The sequence below is a fragment of the Amblyomma maculatum genome, chromosome 1 (genome assembly GCF_055883805.1).
Source record: "Amblyomma maculatum isolate TAMU_Amacu chromosome 1, ASM5588380v1, whole genome shotgun sequence".
Classification (NCBI taxonomy): domain Eukaryota; kingdom Metazoa; phylum Arthropoda; class Arachnida; order Ixodida; family Ixodidae; genus Amblyomma; species Amblyomma maculatum.
The window spans coordinates 392812374-392828764 of record NC_139344.1 but is presented as its reverse complement, the minus strand read 5'-3'; positions in this window follow the sequence as shown (position 1 = coordinate 392828764).

Sequence of the window (16391 nt, the reverse complement as noted above, 5' to 3'; positions counted from 1 at the left end):
AGAGCCTGATGTATGCTTGAGTCTCGAGAAAGTCCATTAAGCCGAGTCAGTCACTGCTGTCACCTATAAATGCTGAAGGCTCATCCGTACGCCGTGTGTATAGCTAGGAGTTTGTGGGTGGAAGGGAAAAAAAGATTTTCGGAGCCTCCGGCTGTCAGAATAGGTGGAAAAGGCAAATGCCACTTATAGCAGACGCATTTCCTTGGCACACTGAATGAAAGAGCATGATTCGCGGCTATCAGAGGTGCGTGCAAAACGAGGGCCGAAGTGTTTGCAGCAAGTCGAGAGTGACTGTTATGAGACATACAATTAAACAACGTTAGAAGGACAAAGATTATTGCAGGATGCAAGAAAAGAAAGTCTTGAAGTTGCCCTAGTCTGTTGATTACCAGTGCAAGTAGCAAAGTGAGGTTAAATGATGAGGAATCCGGGCACGTACCACTAAGCATCCTGGGTCGCTTGGTTCGGACCATAGTCAACACAACCTTGGTCGTTGCCGTACTTGAGCAGAGTTACACGGCAGAATTGATCCGCAGTTCACCGGCGATCAGTCTAGCTGACGAGAAGTTAGGACTTGCTTGCCATATTGGCTAGATAAAACACACGCTTTATTCCTAGCGTCTCGGAATGTGTGATTCCAAAAGCTTGGTCAGTCATTTGTTTGCTCTTCAGCCGCTGCATTCTTTTGTTTGCTTTTGGCGTCTCCAGGACGCGTCGGCAGTGTCTGTGTCAGGGCGCGTCAGCCTGTCATCAGAGTGTGTCCACAAGAACACTCAATAATCCAATAAGTACTGGGTAATTTATATAATAGTATCAAGTTTGGTGTCCAATCTAATTACAGTATAGCCAACTCGAAGGTGGCCTCCAAATTTGGACCGGTCACACCCAAATTTTGCCTCCGTAAAAGCCTAAATTTGATTTTGCCATGCTGCCTAGCCTAAGTTATCGCCAAATCAGTGCTAGCTCCCAAATTGGAGTGGGCCACCTTTAAAATTAGGCTCCCGAATGTCCGAAATTCAACCTTCTCAGAATTAGATAAAAATCGATGTTTTACCTAATTCGAGTATGGCGAATTCAGTGGTGACCTCTAGCTTTAGGTGCGCCACCTCTAAAATTTGGCCCCCTGGACCACCAAATTTTGATCCCGCAAGAATTTGACTAAACTGGTGACGAACCTAATTCGATCATGGCCAATTCAGTGCTTACCTCCAAATCGGGATGGGCCATCCGCAAAATTTGGCCCCCTGGATGCCCGAAATTCTACCTCGTCAAAATGTGACCAAAATCGATGCCCAACCTAATTCGAGTATGATCAATGTATCGGTGACCTCCCAACATAGGTGCGCCCCTCCCAAAATTTGACCTTCCTGGTCCCCGAAATTTTACTGTTCGAGTTCGACCGAAATTGGTGTCTAACCTAATTCCAATATGGTGAACGCAGTGGTGACCTGCAAAATTCGCTTGACTATGACCCCCAAAATTTGACTTCGTCCGAATATGAGCAAAATTAGTTTGTAACCTAACCTGAGTATTGCCAATTCACTAGTGCCTTTCAAATATGAGCGCGCCACCCCCGCCCCCCAATTAGGTTCCCTGACTCCCAAAATTTGACTTCGTCCGAATTTGACCAATAGAAACGGCAACTAAGCAACGGTACCAGTTCAGTTCAGTTCAGTCGTTCAGTCGTGTCCGAATCTTCGTGACCCTAAGGACCATGTCACGCCACGCTTTCCGGTCTCTCACTATCTTCCTAACATTACATAACTTCATCTGCAGTGCCTCGAGGATGCCTTCAAACCATCGCGTTCGCTGCCTACCCCTTCTCCGGCGACCCTCAACCTTTCCCAACATCAAATGTTTCTAAAGCGACTCCTCTCTTCTCATTAGATGACCAAAGTAGCTGAGCTTTAACTTTAGAATTTGACCCTCCAATGAGCAGTCAGGGTTTATGGTCGACAATATCGACTGATTTGATCTTCTGGCAGTCCAAGGAACTCTCAAGAGTCTTCGCCAGCACCACAATTCAAACGCGTCAATTCTTCGGCGGTCAGCCTTTTTCACAGTCCAACTCTCGCATCCATACATCACAACTGGAAAGACCATAGCACGAGTTATACGGATCTTGGTTGGCAGACTAATGTCTCTGCTCTTTACTAGGCGGTCAAGGCTAACCATTGCTCTCTTTCCCAGAAGCAGGCATCTCCTAATTTCATGGCTGCAGTCTCCTTCTGAGGTAATCTTGGAGCCCAAGAAAAAAAAATCTGTCACAGCTTCCACTTCTTGTCCATTGATGCTCCAGGACTTGATAGGGCAAGACGCCATGATTTTTGTCTTTTAAATGTTCAGTTTAAGCCCAAACTTCTCACTCTCTTCTTGCACGCGCATTAGAAGTCTCTTGAGTTCCACTTCACTTTCTGCCATTAAAGTGGTATCATCCACATATCTAAAGTTGTTGATACGTTTTCCAGTAATCTTCACTCCAGCTGAAGACTCGTCCAGACCGGCCTTCCTCATGATGCACTCTGCATATAGGTTAAATAGGCAGGGCGACAGTATGCAGCCTTGCCTCACTCCTTTCTCGATCGGAAACCAATCAGTAAGACCATGCCCAGTTCTGACTGTGGCTTCTTGCCCTTCATACAGGTTCCTGAGGAGACAGATGAGGTGAATTGGAACTCCCATCTCTTGGAGAGCTTGCCACAATCTGCTGTGATCTACGCAGTCAAACGCTTTCGCATAATCAATAAAGCAGAAGTAGATGGGTTTCTGGAACTCTCTTGCTTTTTCCATGATCCAGCGAAGATTAGCAATTTGGTTTCTAGTTCCTCTGCCCTTGCGAAACCCAGCTTGCACGTCCGGAAGCTCCCGATCCACATACTGCTGCAGCCTACCTTGGAGGATTTTCAACATCACCTTGCTAGCATTGCGAAATGAGTGCGATCGTGCGGTAGTTGGAACAATCTTTGGCACTGCCTTTCTTTGGAATGGGGATGTAAACTGACCTACTCCAATCCTGTGGCCACTGCAGGGTTGTCCAAATCTTCTGGCATAATGTATGCAGAATGTTAACAGCGTCATGGTTGAGGTTTTGAAGCAACTCCGCTGGAATACCATCAATTCCGCTAGCTTTGTTCATAGCAAGGCTGGCTAAGGCCCATTCAACTTCACTCTTCAGGATGCCCGGCTCGAGATCAGTACTCACAACCGTCTTATGTTGGGTTTGCACATTCGGGTCCTTCTTGTACAGTTCTGTGTATTCCTGCCACCTCTTCTTTATCTCTGAGGCTTCAGTGAGGTCCTTGCCTTGTTTGTCCTTTATCACGCCCAGCTTAGCACAGAAGCTTCCTTTGATATCTTTGATTGTCTTATACAGAACTTTTGTGTTCCTTCATTGGCTGTTATCCTCACTGCTTGGCACTGTATGTTCAAGAAGGCATTCCTATCTCTCCTTGCTATTTTCGGAAAATCCGCATTAAGAACCTTGTATCTTTCTCTTTCCCCCATAACTTTTGCCATCCTCCTTTCCTCAGCTATTTGCAAACCTCTTCAGATAACCAATAATTTGCTTTCTTGCATTTCTTTTGCTTTGGAACTACCGTAGTAGCAACTTCTTGTATTGTATCACGAACATCTGTCCAGATCTCTTCGGGCTCTCTATCTTCTAGATATAATTCTTGAAATCGATTCCTCACTTCCACAGCATATTCTAATGGAATTTGATCCAGATCATACCTGAAAGGCCTTCTAGTTTTCTGCGTTTTCCTCAATCGAAGCCTAATTTTGGCAACAAGAAGCTGATGATCGGTGCCACAGTCGGACCCAGGCCTTGTTTTTACTGCTTGTATAGCACTTCTCCATCTCTGCCGGCAAAGAATATAATCGATCTGATTCCTGTACAGACCGTCCGGTGAAGTCCATGTGTACAGGCGCCTCTTGTGCTGTTGAAAATGAGTATTCGCTATGGTCAGGTTGTTTTCTTGACAAAACTCTACTAGCCTCTGCCCAGCTTCATTTGGCTCGCCAAGACCGAACTTGCCTATAATTCCGGATATTTCTTCACTCCCGACCTTAGCATTCCAGTCTCCTATGAGAAAAACGACGTCTGATGATGGGGTGCGGTCTAAAAGGCATTGTAGGTCCGCATAAAATCTCTCAACGTCAGCTTCTTCAGCAGTAGTGGTCGGTGCATAGACTTGGATAACTGTTATGTTGAAAGGGTGACCCTGGATCCGAAGTGAAATCATTCGGTCGTTTTTGGGGTTGTACCGTAGCACTGCTTTGCCCATTCTTCTGTTTACTATGAGAGCGACCCCATTCCTTCTCTTGGATTCGTGCCCACAATAAAAGACATAATTGTTGCCGGAGTTAAATTCTCCCATTCCGGTCCACTTGAGCTTGCTGATACCCAAGATATCAATGTTCAATCTGTCCATTTCTCGCTTGACGACATCCAGTTTACCTTGCGTCATAGATCTTACATTCCATGTTGCTATGTGATATATCTCCTTGCAACATCGGACTTTCCGGTCGCTTCCCGACACATCCACAACTGAGCGTCCTTTTGGCTTTAGCCCAGCCGCTTCATTCGTCCTGGAGCTACTAGGAATCGCCCTTTGTTCATCCCCAGTAACATGTGGGACGCCTTCCAACCTGGGGGGCTCATCTTCCGGCGCCATATCATTAACGGTATTGTGACTGGCCATAGGGTTTTCTTGGCAGGAAATACTGGAGTGGGTTGCCATTACCTTCCCCAGTGAATCACATTTTGTCAGAACTCTCTGCCGTGACCTGTCTATCTTGGGTGGCCCTACAAAGCAGAGCTCACGACTTCATCGAGTTTCACAAGCCCCTCCGCCACGACAAGGCAGTGATCCATGAAGGGGAAGCAACGATATACAAAGGAACAAATCGCGCCAATAACGGAACTAGCCACGGAACTCGCAATGCTTGTATTTATAAACTCAAGCAGACAAGTACACACCTGCAAATTTCGTAGAAGTTGACCTGTTTGGTACATAGATTCATTTTATTTTTTCTCTTTTTCACTCCCCTTATTCGTTGCTTCGTTCGTTAGATGTTTAGCTTGCTCGCTTCATCTTTCTTTTGTTCCTTATTCCTGAATTATTTTGCTTCGTTTTGTTTTTGCTGTTTTGTTTGTATGCGGGAGGGCAAGGAGACAGATGCGTAATGAGTGCCTTCTGCTTTACATCAAGGAGGTAAGTGTTTTCATGTGACGAATAAGTCTAACTTCTACTGTGCGTCCTTCGAAATCATTACGGCGATTTCCTTCCATTCTTTTCTTATCCACTCTCTCCCTCTCCTTCAGAAGTCTTCTTATCAACCTTGTTTCTAATTTCTGAATATTTACGGCACCTTGTGGTTTTTATAATCTCGCAGCATGTCAGGATATATGGGGTAAACTCCTTATGTGCAGTGTATAGGTCTGCCAAAAACTTGGATCATAATTCACTCTATAGCTTCAGTGTCGTGATCTCGCATGCAAAAACAGCAAACATTGTCGTACATGCTGCGACTCCAAGCGCTTGCGATGGTCGGAGCCAGAATGGACATGATCTGCAGAAATTTAAACTCAGTGTTGCGTCGTGGGAGCTCAGATCAACGTGGTCAGAAAGATCTCGCACCAATCATGGAGGCTATTCACCCAGCAACGGCCACTGCGAACTGTATACCCGACACCTACTCTGCAAAACGATTCCGTATATGTATATCAGACGACGCAGTTTTAACTAAAAAAAAAAAAAGCTCATAAGCATTTGCAAGCTGTGAAAAAAAGCATCGACAGGAACCTAAGCATTGCGGTGTGAGCCTTAGGGGTCGTTGCGTTACGAAATCATATGCCTTCGCTGAGCGTGTGAGTCATTATACACGCAGGAAAGGGTGAACGCGAGCCTGTACATCGCCGTATTTGGCAGGACTAAAGGTGCAGCGCCTTTAATTGCGAACTAAAACTTTTATTCAAGTTCTTCTCCATAAGCTTCGGCGGTAACTAGAGCTAAATAGAACTGCTTCAAACCCTGTACCTAAACAAAAGCTAATGACGAGTAATGGGCCATATATGCACAGGAATTTCTTCATTGTAACCGCACCCACGCACTTACGCACACACACACACTGTGATTCCAAATTAGGCTATTTTATCAGATAATAAAATAACAATCACCAGAATCTGAATGCGAAAGCCTTATATGTAGTCCCGCTGGAGAAATGTTTTAGAGTGAGGTTTTTCGACACGCACGAAAACTCTTCCTGGTCGTATTGTATTTAATGCTCGTGTCTGCGTATTCACGTGGAATGTCGTGGCTTCGCGGGGTGCCTAGGAGCCATATTCGCCGAAACCCCCGTTCGAAAGCCTAATATTGAAAGCATTGTAATGAATCTGAGCGACAGCAGTTCACGCGGCGGAGCGAAGAGGCAGACAAAGTGCAGCATGAAACCTGCGTGACGCCTGAGAGCCTGTCCGTAGTAGCGCTCTTCAATTAATGACTATCGACCTGCGCTTCAAACAAACACCATTACAGTAAGTATGTCGTTGCTTTGAATGTCTGCCATTAGCTGGCCTCCTACTCGACTAGCATATCTATATGTTATATGAAACTAGTAATCGCACGACACCATCCGGAACGCTGCACGACAACCGGTTGCATTACAGATTTTTAGCACGAATGTCGGGAAAACTGGAGCCGCATGGAGCTCGGCCAGAGACGTGTATAAGCAAAATCTAGTGTGGTAATGGCCTCTATCGCAGATTGGTATGGATGCATCCATATGATACATCCATGCTGTGTGTGCCGTGTACGGCCGCTTGATGACGTCACCCTATTTCTCTTTCTATCGCTGGGATTGTTATGACACTCGCCCGAGCACGGACGAAATTAACCTACCGTCTTTTCTCGTAATGGAGGACTAGTGACATTTTTTTTTTTTTTTTGCGTTCAAATAGCAAACGCGTCACATTTGTGGACTCAGTGCTGTCTCCTGAGTGCGCATTTGTCCAAGGAGAGACATCTACCGGAACTCTCGGAATATTAAAGATACTGCTTCTACTTCAGCAGCACTCTCAAGACAGGTATCGTTCCCGTTTGCTGCACATAATCATGATGTAAGGAACAAGAGCTGTTCAAGAGATTGTCATGTGGTGGTGACAAGGCCCTAAGCAAAAAAGAGAAGACAAGGCGTAATCGCCCTCAGATCAACTCTTTATGGGCTGACTTGCGCCCGCAAAATAACTGAGCAACTAGGCGGCGGCGATAACAAATGTACTCGTCGGTCATCGAAGTACGAATGCCTGTTTCGCTCGTCAGCGCTGAATTTAAAGGCGTTGTAGAAACATCTAGATGAAACCCGGAACAGTGACTAGCATAACCGAGAACATTATAGAAATACAAGCGTAGGGTTGGAATCATTCGAGATACATCTCGAATCATCTGCCACAACAAGGAAATGATAAAGCGCGCTCCCGACAACGAGCATGAAAAAACAAAGAATACAAAAGTGATCCGCGCCCTAGATTTACAATGATAAGACCGCATGCCGGCGGCTGTCGAAAAAGAACAATTAAAGATTTGAATGGTTCGCGGCAATATGAAGGTGACATCTTCTTATCAGGCACTCTCAGGAATTTTTCCAGTGCCTCCTTAAGCACTATTGTACGAATTTACCAACATTAATATTTAGCCAGTAAGCAATTCAGAACCTGCAAGGCAACCGAGAGTGATAGGCTTTATTATAAAACTGGTCATTTTTCTTGGTGTATAATATAAAACACTTGGAGTACCTTCCTGTGCATTGTTGCGCTTACGTAGGAACTGGGACACAATCGGAGACGACACAGAACAGAACAGACGACACAGAACTGGGACACAGATTGTGTCCCAGTTCCTACGTAAGCGCAACAATGCACAGGAATAACAACCACCAACTAGCCCAATTTGAAACTCTCCTAATGTTTACTTGGAGTACCAAAACATTTTATGCGTCTAACGTGGCACGTAGCTCATTCGTAAAATACTCATTCCAGAGTACCAGAGCAAACAACTGCTAAAACGTTTTAAGCGTTTTGAAAGTTATCATTTAGCATTTAAGCACTGAACAGACTAAACGCTGCCTCTTGCCTTTCGAGTTCGTCTTTATTGCTCCCTAGTTTCCTCTTTTGTTCACTGAAGTCCTATAATCCAAAAACAGCCTTAACCCGCAGCATAGCGCCCCTTCCGTGAGGTGCGCCTGTGAGCCAGTAGCCACGAAAAGGCACTGAGTAGTAAATACACCACTCGTGGCTAGCAGAACCAGACAACCAAAAAATTATATTAATCTTATTAAAAGTACGTCCTGAAACGTGCGTCCTGATATACAGCGCGGCTTTCTTTTTTTTTTTTTTTTTTTCAATGTTGTTCACCTTTCCGAACAGCGTTGCGTGGGCAGCAATATCCCTTCGACAGCACAGCACAGGCTCAGAACTTTGATACAATCACCTGTGAAGTAAAAGAGATGTTTGGTTTAGCTTAACAGAACTGAACAGCGGTGACATTCTTGTGTTTACGGTGACATTATTGTGTTTTCTCGGTGGAAAGTGCCCGGATTAACCTTTCTCTAATCCTCTGTTGAAATACAAATGTCAATTTGGTTTCTCTGTGTAATTCGCTCTATCCCTGAAATATCAGGGGCGAGTGTGTCCTGTGTTTGTTCGTGGTAACGCCAAGCAGCGATGTTGGTTGAGTGACAACCTTTGACATATATGTTGCATCACGTTCAGTTCATCCTCCATAACTGCTATCAATTTACCAAAGCTTTTATTTTGTCAAGTTTTTGCATTCGACTATTTGTCGTGCACTTTCTTCTGCAGCCTTGTTTTAAAAGTTCAAGTAGTGTATCGCGGCGATGCTTCTGTAGTCCCCAAAAATTGACTTCCGTGTTAGTAAAAATAAGCAGTCATTTTTAGACTAAACTATTTCGCATAGAATATATGATCAAAACTTAGTTTTTATGAGTTTTATTATTCGCACTGCTCGCAAAATTTAAGCAGAGCTATTTCAGCTATAACCGAGTGCGAAGAATGGAGGTACCCTGTACATGTATCTTCTTTAACAGCCCCGGAAAACTAAGGATCAATCTGTGAAATAACTCTAGTTTTTACTACATGTTCGGACAAATGGGAGGGGGGGTATCGTACTTGTAAAGGCATTCGCATTATAGGAATGACAATTGTTTAAAATAATTACTTATACAACTCCAGACTCCATTGAGAGTGCCTGTAGGCGTACCTGAATAAGTATAATGTTGTGCTTATGAAAATGTATGCGATTAAAATACGGAAAGTGTTTGACAAACGTCTGGCTGAAAATTGTGTCATTCATCAACATAGAATGGATCATCTCCGAGACTTTTTACGATTAACTTGTCTCATAGGCTTGGGCTTAATGCTGTCACAAAATTTCCCAGGGTTTCTATATCTGGTGAAGCGTAGATAAGACGTTCTTTTTAGCATTTTAACGGTGGTTATATGCGTTTTAACTGCGACTTTGAGACCAACCCGGCGCTAGTGGATTAGTGGAAGTCTGGCTAACCGATTTGCCGATGAATTTGCTTTTTTTTTTTTTTTAACGGGACTCTCTTAAGCCGCATGCAAGTCAGGAATGGTCGTGCAATTATAATAAATTTCTTGTCTGGACGCTCACTAGAAGCAGCAAATATTGCAGATAGAGTAAACCTACTAATCTCTAGCGTCCAGCTATCAGGACTGAGACAACCCTGGTCTTCTAGGTTAGCATTAGCATTTCATAAGTTAGAGGATTCATGGTTGGCTAGATAAATAGCTGTGTTTATTAAAACAGCATTAATAGTTAAGAAAATGATTAGGCTACATGAATATAGAAGACTTATTAGGTACTTTGTTGGTTTTTACGACATATCTAGAAATTCGAAGAAAAAAAAAAGCCTGGGTGTTCGAGGAATTTTGAGCACATTCAATGAGTCATGAATTTTCAGAATAAAAGTTAGCTGGAAAAATTAGGAAGAATAGCTCACGTTCATTATAGACTACAACCTTCTATAGCTGTAAACAGGCTGGCTCAAAGTAATTGTAAGTTACAAAACATGAAAGTAGTACATTACGAGCAGAAATTACCACACCCACGATGCCTGTCCGATGTCATTTGTACATCCTAAAGTTGTTTCCGCCACAAAGTTAAAGCATTACAAAATAAAACCTGTTCCCGTAGATACCTTTTTGTGATTAAAGCATGTATGGTGCTTGAATTCCTGGTGACAGTGAGGCTTCTATTTTACTGTGCTTTCGATAATAAAACTATAGAAATTTACGATTTTGCGATGATAAACATGCACCTCCTAGTTTTTCAGGCCCCAGGGTAGAATTGGTAGATGATCCAACCCAAGCACGGTAACCGCAGTACAACTGGAAGACTTTCGCAAGCGGCTGTTCACTGCCTCATAAACTTCCATTTCACATTTTTCGGTCCTTAATACATCGAAAAACGTTGTGTATTGGCTCCGTACACTGCACTTTGAAAAATCAAGTATATCGTGCATCCCAACGTATGGCATACATAATACAAATTAAAAGGCGATCTTAAGAGCTCCGCAAAATTTTGCGACGGGTCCTGTCAAGAATCCCAACCTATTCGACTCCTGGAAGCAAGCTAAGATTTGACCCTACAATGTCTACTTTCTCTGTCTTCCTCACCTGTCACTTCGTGATAGTAGGTTCTCTATCTGCTTTCTGTGTGTTGAGCCTGTTCCTTTCTTCAATTTCGCTTTCTCTGCTCCGCTCTCGAACTCACCGGAGCAGAGTATATACGTCCCAACACTAAACAGCCGTATGCAGCGCCCTTCAAGACACGCGTGCAGCCTCTGGGAAAAGCGGTCATGTAACGGCTGCTTCAAGTGATCGATTTCTTATTTATCCGGCAAGCGGGCCTTCTCCGTAAAAGCCTTTTCGGGTCGACGCCGACGCCGATGCTTGTCGTCACTTCTGTTTTCCTTAGAACTCTTTGTGACACGTGTGCGTTGAATGCGGCCTGGTGGTCTTTGATCATGCTTCATCCGTCGCTGGTATTTCCTTCTTGTGCCGGCCTCTGGGAACGAGATTATTGTTGTGACACCACCCAAAAGTGGTCTTATGCAGGGCCAGAGTGGCCCCCAAACAGGAACAGTAAAGCGCAAAATGACCGCTGCTCGCCGTTTTTCTCCGCGTTGCCATTTCTAGATCGACCATTTCTCATAGTACGGTCGTAACTTGCTTTGTACAATTTTTGCGTTTGTTTCACACGCAGCGCAGCTATTAAAGGCTCATTTGCAGGCTGCGCGTCTTAGGCGGGGCAAGTGATTACTTGACTACTCCCAGACACATAACCTTGGACCGATGACACGACTCACGTGCGTTATTAATTATTCTCAGAATGATGACGCCGCCACTCACGTGGCCTCGTTGATGTCACTTATTGGTTATCAGGATTCATAATAAATAAGTCAAATTCACACCTTTGATCAATCGATCGGCCATAATATAAGAAACGGCGAATGTTGGCTAAAAACACGTAGCCTCTGTCGGCTATGTCGGCACCGGAAGAGTCCGCAAGATGTGTCCGCAGACACACTACACAATTCAGAATCATGGTCATTACTCATAACCATTTGTGTGATTATTCAATAACACTAATTTATAGTCATAATTAAAATAAATAGTGGTCGTTATTAATTATAAATATATGATAGTTAATAAATCTATAATTATGATTAGGTGCATTTGGTTAAATAATAAATGAATTTTTCAACCTGAATACATACTTTTGTTAATTAGTTAATTATTAATCTAATGAACAAGATTAATTAAGGCTGGCATGCGCCGCCATCAATCCGTGACATCATACCATACGTCTGATGGCGTCCCACAAACGACCAACCAGCGCGCCCATGATTGGATGCCGATGTTATAAGTCGATTTTCACCTTGGTGCTTCCTTCTGTAGAAAATCATTCAAATGCTTAATATGTACCGCATCATGGCAAATAAAAATCACATCAAATCAAATTAGGACCTACTGAAGTCGACCAGGAGTTCACAAAGCCTTCTAGGAACCGCCAAAGTCGATAACTTCGCATTTCTTCAATGCAGTATCTGCAGTGCTCTTAAAGTTCTTGTCAAAAGTTAAGAGTTCAGAATGTTTTCTTCTAAGGCGTGTAGTGAGGATGCTTTAGCATTCGTGGAAACCTTACTCACTGGACAAGGCAGTAAAAAAAAATCTTACTTTCTGGAAATCCCAAAGACAGGGATGATTCACGAGCTAACGGAGTGGTTTAGAAGCAAGCTTCTGGGCTCTAAACATTTCACAAAGGCTTTACCTTAGCTGCATCATGCGCTAGTGGGACCTAGTGCCCTGTCTAAAATTTCCTAGCACGCAAGCAAGCAATACAAAAGCATTACAAGGTAAGCATGGACCTCAGACTAGAACCTTGAATGAAATTAAAAAAAAAATTAAACGACAAAATATGCACACCGTTAGAATAAAGTATATTCAATAATATCGAGATGCATAATTAATGAACCGCAGGACTCAAAAACGCATTACCGATTGTCGCAGCAATTCAACTATTTTTTGTTTTTAATTCGGCATCTGCTTTTTTATAGTAGCTGAAATGGGGGGGGGGGGGGGGGGAGAAATACACCTCAAACTGTCCTCGGAGATAGTGGCCTCCTCTGAATTCACGTCAATCTAAAGCGCTCAAGTTAATTAACCATTGAAATATTTGGTGTGATTAAGTAATCGCCAATAATTAGTACGGGTATCGCCTGCTACCACGCTGCGCGCTGTAACGCTTCCTGTTTTAGCAGATACCTTACTCAAGTGCAGCTGTTTCTAACAACCTATAACCCTACCTTGCGCCGCCTAGTATTCGAAACAACGAACACTGCAGTCTGCTTCGCTATCGTTTTTAAAGGGAAAACCTTTAATTCCTTATCGTTGTCAGCAGGAGCTGTCAGCAGAAGGTGTCACACTTTAGGAGGCGCACCATATATATGCATATTGGGAGAGGGGGGGGGGGGGGGGGGGTATCTCTGGTGCGTTCTCCTTTTCAGCACTATTCTTGTGTTACTTCCACTTTGAGAAACTGAAGTCGGTTTTCAAAGGCATCAATGCTGTTAACCTTGCAAAACTGTCTATGGTTAAGGGAGAGAAAACACGGAACCTTTATGTTTTTGTGTGTGAGCAAGGGTTTAGCGGAACCACTGGGGTCCGCGGACCACAATGGTTTGAGAAACACTGATGTATAACATGATGCTATAGCGTTAACCTAAATTTTAGTCACGCATAACTAATAAATGTAATTAATGAAGATCGGCAATTGGTCCAATAGAATTATATTCGGCGTAAACTATCGAACGATATATGCTTGACGCAATTTAAAGGTTCGTTTTTAATCAAAATGGACTATAAATAACTACGACGTACAAGTACTTCATTTCCTTTATTTCTCCCTTAAAGGCCCTTAGGAATTACATAAAAGGGGGGGGGGGGGGGCGTACAAAACCTAAGAACCAAAGGACACAAGAAGAGAAAAACAATACGGCATACAGCTGGCGCATCATCACAGTATGTGTTTAACAAGTCTAACGTATGCTCGGTAACAAACGTTGCTAGAGTTGTGAAAAGTGACTACCTAGTTTTTCACGGAATAGATGGCGGTCGGGGCATGTGATGATGTTATCGGGGAGGCTGTTCCACAACACCATAGCATCAGGGAAAAAAATGAATCACTTATGGCGGCGGTGCGGACGTTAATGCGTGCAATGGGGTTGCCGTGGCTTAAATGGGATGACGTTCTCGTGCGTAATTTAAGCAAAGGATTTCTTGGCGAATGGCGAACAATTAAAGGAAGAGTGAAAAAGGCATAGACGCGAAATTGCGTGGCGGGTTGTGAGTATTGGCAGACCGAGGGATCGTTTTAGTAAAGTGAAGCTGGCATTCATTGAGTATTCCGATGTGATGAAACGGGTGGAGCGGTTTTGCATAGCTTCAAGATTTGAGGTGAGGTATGCTTGTCAAGGATGCCAGACAGATGAAGCGCATTCTAATTTCAGGGTACCAATGTTGTGTATGCAAATTTTTTTTTTGCTTAAGGTGATGCATATTTCAAACTGCGCCGAAGAAATCCAAATGTGCGTGATGCTTTGCAACAGATGGTGTTAATGTGTTTTGCCCATTATAATGATGACGTAATGTGCACTCCTAGGTATTTTATGATGATGTTTTATTCATGATCGCTTATTTAATGTTGTAAGCGTTTTCAATTACGGCATGTTTCCGTGAAAATGATATGGACTGGTATTTGTTTACATTGAGAGGCATGTGCCATTTATCGCACCATGCTGCGATAGATGTTAGGTCCTGTTGGAGAACGGTGAAGTCGTTAGCACGGCAAATAGGACTGTAAATAACCCCCTCATCTGCAAATAAAACGCAGTGTAGATTTTGTCTATCGGAAGGTCATTGATGTAGGTGAGAAATAGCAGAGGTAATACGCCTGCTCCTTGAGGTTGTCACGTCGCTAAGAGCTGAGCTGCCGTTATTGACGAAGGTGAACTGCTTGCGTTCTTTTAAGAAATGTTCCACCTAGGAAAGCAAATTTACTCGAATACCAAGCTATGACAATTTTAAAAAAGGATGGTTATGCGAGCCACGATCAAATAATTTCGAAAATCCTACAAAGATGGCATTGATCTGGACAAGGTGGTATAAGTACTGTAGCGTTTCGTGGGCGAATTTAGCTAGCTGTGTTTCGCATGAAAGCAGCTTCCCAAAGCCGTGTTGATTCGTAAAGAAGCTAATCGTTTCCAGGTAGGTCATTAGATTGTAAAAATGATGTGCTCAAGTAGATTAGATGATATACTAGTGAAAGAGATGGGATGATAGTCGTCAGGGCACGTGCGCTCACCGGTCTTATATAGGGGTTAGATTTCAGCAATTTTCCAGTTGTCGGGGACGACTTTTGTTTCTAAAGATTGCGGGAAAATTAGATGTAGTATCTGACTGGATGAAGCGATGGTATTTTTAGTAGGCTACCAGGGAATATTAATTGCTGACAGGGAATATTAATAATTAAGGTCAAGCAATAGGCTGAGATATATTTTCCAGATTAATTTCACTTTTCGGCATTTCTTGGGGTGCGCTTTCAGGATTGCGTTCTTTAGATTGAAAATTAGCAGCGGAGAAAACGGATGTGAAGTAATTGTTGAGACCGGTGGCGCATTCATCGCTTACGATAAGATCGAGAGTTCAGGAGCTGCATACGATGCAAATTTGTGGTTTGCTAGACAGCGCAAGAATCTGGTGGGACTAGAGCGAAGGATTGATTCTTATGAGTAAAACGTATCTTTAGCCATTTGTAAGTTCTGCGGTGTACTGATGGGAGCATAAGCGATATTTTTCCACGCTGGGCGACTATTGTCTGGTTTTGCTGTATGATACGGGCGCTTCTTTTTGCCGGGGAGAGACTTGAGGCATTTGTTGAACCATTGATTGTAGCAATCTGATCTTATAAGTATTATCGGATAGTGCTTGCTTTCCGGTGTCAGCAGGGTACTTTGAACAGCTTCCAGCTTTCGTTCGATGTGCGGTGTAGATGAGAGTAACGAAAGTCGTCAAAAAAATTTAAGATCACTGTTAATCGCGTCAATATGAGCCATTGTGTAGTCTTTTAGTAATTTGCTTTTTGGTGATTTCTTTTTTAACTCAAAGGGTATGCAGATGTGGAAGAGGTTACGTTCACTTATTCTAGGAAGAACAGTTAAAGCTTTTACATCGTCCCGGTGAGTTGTAAGCAATATATCTAAGATGAATTGTCTCCTCTGATGGCATCAGCGATCATTTGTTGAAGTTTGAAGTCAAGGGTTAGTTCTAAAAAATGTATCCGGTCGTTTCTTGACGATGAGCATAAGGTCAAGAGGAAAGGCCAGTTAATTCGTTGGTAATTAAAATCACCGAACAGAAAGATCAGCGCTTAAGATACTCATTCCTGATGACCGTTACCTCGTTTCGAAGTGAATCTGGAAATGTTAGATGGCAGTCCGGAGGTCCATAGCAAACACCAAACACCAGCTTTTCGAAGGTATAGTGCCGCCATACCCAGATTAATTCTAGGTTAATATCATTACGGATAAGTGAAGATGACAAAGGGTTACTGATAGCTAGTAAAACTCATCCGCCTTTTCGGTTAATTCGGTCTTTGCGGTAGACGTAGAAGTTGAAATCTTAAGAGAACACATCTCAGTCTTCTGCCTCATTGTTTAGCCATGCTTCCGTAAGCACAACTATGGCGGCCTTTATGACTTCAACGAAGCTATGAACCTTATGGCATGTA